General features: G+C 43.0%; 1 pseudogene; it reads left to right on the plus strand.

Moving 5' to 3' along the window:
* The window catches only part of LOC102759857, a 5,273-nt pseudogene extending 2,772 nt beyond the window's left edge, over positions 1-2,501 (plus strand).
* The last annotated feature ends 4,726 nt before the right edge of the window (positions 2,502-7,227 follow it).

Consider the following 7,227-nt stretch of genomic DNA (forward strand, 5'->3'; position numbering starts at 1 on the left):
GGGCTGAGAGCTGGATTTAGCACTGAGGCTCAGCTCCACCTCTGAGACCTCAGCTGCTGAAAGCAGATACTGGGTTTGTTTGAGTTCTATAATTGAAAAACTGTTGCAGTCCTGCTGGCTGAAGCCCAGGGTTTTGTTTAGCTTCTATATTTGTTACAATGTTGCTTAGAGGGCAGCGGAGAGGCCGGCAAGGCAGGCGGGGAAGCTTGGCTCCCTCCGTCACTGAAGTGAAGCAAGCTCCCTGTTCGCATCAGCTGCCTGGCTGCCGGTCGCCATCTTGGCTGTCAGTTAATTTGCATATCTCGGCCCTACTCTGTGAGTGACAGGGGATTAGCCAATGGGAAGGGTAGTAGAGTGACACTAATTACCATGTTTCTCTTTTATTAGTGTAGATTGATACTAGCAATTAGGTCTAATATACACTGAATACTTCCTGCATTCCAAACAGCATATCAAGTATTTTACATGACATACCTTATTTAATTGCTTTTTAAAAAATGTATTTATCTTGTCCAGAGGGTATTAGGATATTTTTCCAGAGAGTGGATGGGAGGGAGGGTCAGAAGGAGGGGAAGAGAGGGAGAAAGAGAGGGAGAGGGAGAGGGAGAGGGAGCAGGAGTGGGAGAAAGAGAGAGAGAGAGAGAAACAGAGACATAAATGTGAGATACATTGATTGGTTGCCTCCCACATGTGCCCCAACTAGGGCCAGGGATCAAACCTGTAACCCAGAGTTCTGCAAAGATGGCAGTGTAGGCAAACACTTGTATGCACTACCTCCCACAACCACATCAAAGTTACAACTAAAATACAGAACATCCATCATCCAGAAACCGCCAGAAAGCTGGCTGAATGGAAGTCCTACAACTAGAGAAGTAAAGAAGAAAACACACTGAGACTGGTAGGAGGTGTGGAGGCACTGAACTGGCTGGTCCGGCACCCACCTGTGCCACTTTTTTAATCAGGAGAGAGATCTTCTCTGTGGAGGCCGCCTGGAGGAGCAAGGGTTCCCAGCCCCACACGAGACCCCCACCCCAGGGTCCCAGAGCTGGGGAAAGAAGTCCCTATAGGCAGTAAGAACTACGGGCTGTGAAAACCAGTGCAGATTGGGTCTCAGTGACACAGAGGCTGCTGGAGACCCAACTGTCCTCTAAAATGGCCAGCACCACGAACTGAACTTACAAGGTCCTACTTCCTCTGAGCTCTAGCATTAGGGCAAGGCTCTGGGGGACACAGTTGTCTGGCATCAGGGCAGGAAATTGGGAGTGACTTTCTCCCAGACAGTGGTACTAGTAGGGATCATTGTTCCTATGTTGGGACCTCCCCAGTCACAGGGCTGACTAGCAGCCATTTCTGTTTGCTCCGTCTGGTGATTCCCTAATACCCAGCCTCATCCAATTTACAATCCCACCCAAGCTGACTGCAGTGGCTTTTGCATCTGAATAGCCTGAAAATCTCAAACAAGCTTCAGCTGGGCTAGGGAGCCCCAAACCTATCAATAAAAGGCCCAAGACCCAGCACCAGCACCAGCACCAGCCTGTTTTGCTTCATAGCTGGGCCTCATTCAGGCACTTCCAAACCTGATACAAAGAGGAGGAATCTGCAGATCTCTCTGTAGCTCCTGCTGGGTGGCGCCAGGCAGTGGCTAACTCTGCACCTCCCTGGAGACCCAAGAGCCAGTGTACCCAGTGGCCAGTGTCAGACCATACCAAATTACAACTCTACATATCCATAAGCAACATACTCAAGGGGCAGACTCAGTGAGCACCAAAACCCCCACTGAAGCAAGTCCTGCTCCACAGGGGTGTCTCCTGCATAGCAGCTCTCCCACAGAAAATTGGCCTGGAGGTCAATTCCTCCCAGTGACACCAACAGCAATCAATTCTCAACTACAACAAGACTATGCTCACAGCCCACAAGGGGTACACCTAGGGTTCCCAGTTCAGGTGACTGGGGAGGCTGAGCCACTGGGCCCTATAGAACACCTACTACACAAGGCCACTCTACCAACTCAAGGAGACATAGCAATACTATCCAATACATAGAAACAAACACAAAGAAGCAGCAGCCAAAATGCAGAGACAAAGAAACATGTCACAAATGAAAGAAATGGAAGAAAGCAAACTACTGGACATAGAGCTCAAAACCACAGTTATAAGGTTACTCAAGAATCTTCTAGGCTGCTGTCATAAACAGCGTAGGGGAAGGATGCACGAACATGAAGCACAAGTATGTTCAGTGCTTTAATTACTGGTTTGCCAATAAGTTCCTCAAGGGGGAGAGCTCCGGAGACCTGTGCAACGACTTCTTCAAGTGCTATCAGCACATCGTTCAGAAAGCAATAAAGAAAAAAGAGATTCCCATTGAAGGACTGGAGTTCATGGGCCATGGCAGAGATAAGCCTGAAAGCTCTTTTTGACCTTGACAGTCACCTTGAAAATAGACTCCTCCAATCAGGAAATGTGAGCCCTCTGGATTTTGTCAATTATGGCTGTGAAGACAGCCATCAATTTAATGAGGACTTATTTTCCTCCTAGATGGTTTCTGTTCACCTATAAAAGATCATCACTTTTTACTTTGGGATGATTTCCTCACTTGCTCTAACATCTTGCAGGAACTCGCTGTGCTAAAACTGGATGATTTCTTGGGATTATAGTTGCAATACTTCATCTGGGATCAGCTTTAAATATATCTTGTATCTAAAGACTGATAAACTTGTCAGGATAATCATGGTTGTCTGACCTCTTGAGTTATGCCTCAAAGGACATTAGATATACTGTACTGGAGTCATTGTTCATGGAAGCAACTGGTTAGGACCTCTCTTCTCTCAGGGAGCTAATGTTCTGAAAAGGGATCCCAGCACGACTGTTTCAATCAATGCTTGGGAGCAGTTTTATTTTTTTTATAGTAACTTAACTGTTAAGATGCTAAATGGTGGATTGGGTTAGCTAACAGGAAGCTTTTAATAGTCCCCAACCTTAACAAGAGGTGTCAGATCTCAGATTAAGATGTGAAAGCCTCAAGAATGTTAGAGTGAACACCATTTCAGAGTTCATAGTTAATTCAGTCATTATGATCCTTGGCGTATGCTATGGAGGAAGATCTAAATTGCAAAGATTTGCTGCTGTGGCCAGCTTTCAAGCTAAGTCAATGAATTAAGTCAAACTGTATATCATTAAAATGCTAAAACACTGTATCTGGTTAGGGGAGAAAGGAATTTGCTTTATTTGTGTTGTTTGCCCACCCTGCCCTATAATATCTGTAATCACGAAGATGGAATAAATTATAACATTCACTTCAATTAAAAAAAAATCTTCTAGAAACCTCCAAGGGTTTGTGAGACTTTCAAGGATTTTAGTAGTGAGAATGCCAAACACATGGAAAAGAACCAGTCAGAAATTAAGCATACACTGAGTGAAATAAAGAATAATATATCGGATTCAACAATAGAGTTGAGGATTCTGAGAATCAAATCAGCACTTTGAAATATGAGGAAGCAAAAAATACCCAACCAGAAGAGCAAAAAGAAAAAAGAATGCACATTTCCATTATGGGGGTGCCAGAAGAAGAGAGAGAGCAAGATATTGAAAACCTATTTGGAGATCAACCAAAGGACTTGCATGATGCATATAAGCCTAACCAATGGACACAGACCCCAGGGGAGTGAGGGCATGTGTGTGTGGGAGGGTGGGGTGGGGGGGTAGGGGAATAAGGACACATATGTAATACCTTAATCAATAAAGAAAGAAAGAAAAGATTTTAAATGCTGGGGGGGAGGGGGAATGTGGAACATACTGAGCAGCAGCTAGATGCAGAAATGCACTTCTCCCAGTGGCACTGCATTTCAACAATAAGTTTGTTTTGTCCTTCGCTGGAAAAAAAGCAATTGACAACATTTGTTGTTTTGGAGATTTTGTTTAAAAATAAACAAATTGGAGTCTCCCCCACCCCCGCAAAAAAGAAAACCTATTTGAAGAAATAATGACAGAAAACTTCCCTGGCTTGCAGAAGAAAAAGTCACCCAAGCACAGATAGTCCCAAACAAGCATTTCCATTATGGGGGTGCCAGAAGAAGAGAGAGAGCAAGATATTGAAAACCTATTTGGAGATCAACCAAAGGACTTGCATGATGCATATAAGCCTAAACCAATGGACACAGATACTAGGGAGTGAGGGCATGAGTGGGGCATTCTGAGGGCCAATTGGAAGATAAGGACACATATGTAATACCTTAGTCAATAAAGAAAATTAAAAAAATTTAAAAAGAGTGGGAGAAGATAAGGGTACGTTTAAATATAGGGGCTGAGGATGTGTTCAGAAAAATGCTACTCTGATTGGAATGGAGTCCATCTGCAGTTGAATCTCAGCTCTGGTACTAATAGTTATTTACTTTTTTCTCATCTATTATATTATAGTGAAAAATAGTACCACACAGGTTTGTGGAGGATTAATTTGATTTACACAATTAAAATACTCAGCACGTTTGAATCCCCGGTAAGATGTGCAGGAGGCAGCTGATCGATGTTTCTCTCTCATCGATGTTTCTAACTCTCTGTCTCTCTCCCTTCTTCTCTATAAAAAATCAATAAAAATATATGTTAAAAAAAAACATTTAAAAAAAAAAGAATTGAAGGTCAAATAAAGAGCTTCACAGACAAGAAAAAGCTAAAGGAGTTCATCACTACCAAACCAGTATTATATGAAATGGTGAAGGGTAATCTTTAAGAAGAGGAAGAAGAAAAAGAAAAAGACCAAAAATATGAACAACAAAATGGCAACAAAGACATACCCATCAACAATTGAATCTAAAAATCAGAATAAATGAATAAGAAATCTAATGAACAGAATAAACTAGTGAATAAAATAGAATCAGAGGCATGGAAATGGAACAGACTGATGATTCTCAGAAAGAAGGAGGGTAAGGGGGAAAGAGATTAAAGAAAGGTCTTATATGCATATATCTATTACCTATGGACACAGACAATATACCCATCAACAATTGAATCTAAAAATCAGAATAAATGAATAAGAAATCTAATGAACAGAATAAACTAGTGAATAAAATAGAATCAGAGGCATGGAAATGGAACAGACTGATGATTCTCAGAAAGAAGGAGGGTAAGGGGGAAAGAGATTAAAGAAAGGTCTTATATGCATATATCTATTACCTATGGACACAGACAATAGGGAGGCGAAGGCCTGGGGCAGGGGGGAACCGGGTGGAGGGAGGCAATGGGGGGAAAAAGAAGGACATCTGTAATAATCTCAATAAAGATTTAAAAAACAAAATAAAAATCTCTCAATTTTTTTTTTTTTTTTGGAGGCAACCAAAATTTTTGGTGGCCTTAAAAAAACACCAAAAAAAAAAACCCCACAAAAAAAAATAAAACCTATAACCCAGGTACATGCCCTTGACCAGGAATCAAACTCTTGATCCTTTGGTGCACTGGCCAATGCTCTAACCACTGAGCAATCGACCAGGGCCCCGGTTTAATTCTTATAACAATCCTATTGAAGTAAGCATCATTATTACCTTTATTTTATAGGGCAGGAAACTGAGGATCAAAATCCATATTCTGAGACAGACTAAAATCTGTATTCTTAAATCATTCAATTGCACAGCTTCTCTTATTGCAGGACAAGAACCACATCTAACTTTTTGTCAGTCCATTTCCCTGCAATTCAAGAAGGCTTTAACCCCAGACTTGGGTTTGAGTCCCAATTCTGCCATGCCCAAGCTACATGACTTGGAGCTATTAGCTCAATCTCTCTTAGTGTTAATTTACTAGACTGTAAAATAGGGATCACTGGGAAGATCAAATAAGATCATGTGCTTTGAGATGATCAAATGCTTCACAAACTAAAGGAATTAAAGAAGACACAATAGAATTTTTCAAGGCCAGGCCACATAAGCAAAACAAACAAACAAAAAACCTCTATGTGTTTAGACCGTGTAAATTTCTTCACTGGAGGCAGTGAAATAAATGGAGCCTGTTAGCTATTCAAAAATAAGCATGTTGTCATCTGAGGAAGCAGCTGGAAATGTATCAGAGGTACCTCAGCAAGGGATACGGGAACGGCCAGCAATGCTTTCATTCATGTTTATCTAAACCTAAAGTCAAACTCACTGCAGTGGTTGTGGATTGGGAAGGCAAGAATGAGAACTAACCGGTTTGGCTCAGAGGATAGAGCATCTGCCTGCGGACTCAAGGGTCCCAGGTTCGATTCCGGTCGGGGGCATGTACCTTGATTGCGGGCACATCCGGAGTGGGGAGTGTGCGGGAGACAGCTGATCGATGTTTCTCTCTCATTGATGTTTCTAGCTCTCTGTCCCTATCCCTTCCTCTCTGTAAAAAATCAATAAAATATATTTTTAAAAAAAAGAATGAAACCCCACCCTAGGTCCAGCCTTGTTCTACAAGCCCACAGGTGCCTCCTCACTTCCTACAGCCCTCACTCGGACACCCCAGCTCTGTCTAACCAGGATCCAACCTTGACATGTTCAAATGTCCCTCCTATCATCATCACAGTTTGATCCCTGGTCAAGGCACATGCCCGGATTGCGGGCTCGATCCCCAGTGTGGGGTGTGCAGGAGGCAGTTAATCAAGGATTCTCTCTCATCATTGATGTTTCTATCTCTCTTCCTCTCTCCTCCTCTCAGCAATCAATAAAAATATATTTAAAAAATAAAAGTAGGGATAAAACCAAGATGGTGACATAGGTAAACACCGGAAATTGCTGCCTCCCACAACAAATTCAAAAATACAACTAAAGACAAAACAGACATCATCCAGAACTACAGGAAGGCTGGCTGAGTGGAAATTCTACAACTAGAAGGAAAGAGAAAAGCACACTGAGACTCAGAGGAGCTGCGGCAGAGCAGACGTACAGAGGCACACGTGGCAAGGGCTGACAACTGAGGACATGGCTGTCTTTTTTAATCAGGAGGGAGCCACAAGCCCCCGACTGCTCTGAACTCCAGTTCCGGGTGAGTCTCTGGGGACCTAGACTCATACGGGGAGAAATGGACTGTCTGGCAGCGGGCAAAACTCGGAACTCGAGGGCGGCTTTCTCTCAGAGGTGCTTGCAGTGATTAGCATGACACTGAGACCCAGGTCCTCTTTGAGCAGGTCTGAGGATCAGCCATAGTTGTTTGCTCCACCCTGTTGATTCCCTGAGACCCCGCCCCACCAAAGTTGTGTGCAGAGACTTTTGCATATGAATGCACT

Source organism: Myotis davidii, unplaced genomic scaffold (genome assembly GCF_000327345.1).
Source record: "Myotis davidii unplaced genomic scaffold, ASM32734v1 scaffold815, whole genome shotgun sequence".
Lineage (NCBI taxonomy): Eukaryota > Metazoa > Chordata > Mammalia > Chiroptera > Vespertilionidae > Myotis > Myotis davidii.